Genomic DNA, 811 nt, shown 5'->3' on the forward strand with positions numbered 1-811 from the left:
TAGTTGGGTGATAAGAGTGATGAGGCAAATTAGTGTTACTTTTCAGGGGATCAAAGACTTCCCACTAGGAGAGTGTGAAGTCTCTTGGTCAAGTGACAAGACTTTTAACGAGAAGAGCATCAAAGGTCTCAACTACTACAAAGGTGTCAGAAAGGAAGAGAATAAGAAAAGGCTACAATTTTGACATAAATTCAACACAGATTTTATTGAGAACATGTTACATGCAGAGAAGACATTTTGACAGGGATGCATATATTATAAACATATGTACTTTGCTCTCAAAGAGCTGGAACGTTATTATATGAAAAGGGACCTAAATAACTGCCGTGAAGGATAGGGAGGGAGTACACGCACAGTACATTTGAAATGTGGTGGGAGTTCAGATGAGGGAGTAACTGTTTGCCACTTGCAAATCAAGGAAGGCCCTCTGGAGGAAGTCACATCAGAGATGGACCTGATGATCCATTAATATTTGACCATGTTGAGGTTGCTAGGACTCCATTACATTCAGGGTTAAAATGTAAATGTCAATACCAGAATACAAGTCAGAACAACAAAGCCTGAAAAATTACATTTAGCTTATAATGATAATTGATTATTAAGCAGATATAAAAACATCATCAAAAGTTTTACAAGGAGAGTTGAAAGGACATCATCATCATGGTGTGTTCAGGTGTGTCCCAAGCTCTTGAGCCTCTGGGTCCTCATTCAAGGAGAGAAGCATGTTGAGTAGGCGAACATTGTGTCCTATAATAAAGTGTATGAGAACAAAGTTGGAGTCAATTGGCATAAGGTGGAGGTGAGAATTGAG

Source organism: Galeopterus variegatus, unplaced genomic scaffold (assembly GCF_000696425.1).
Source record: "Galeopterus variegatus unplaced genomic scaffold, G_variegatus-3.0.2 Scaffold55024, whole genome shotgun sequence".
NCBI lineage: Eukaryota > Metazoa > Chordata > Mammalia > Dermoptera > Cynocephalidae > Galeopterus > Galeopterus variegatus.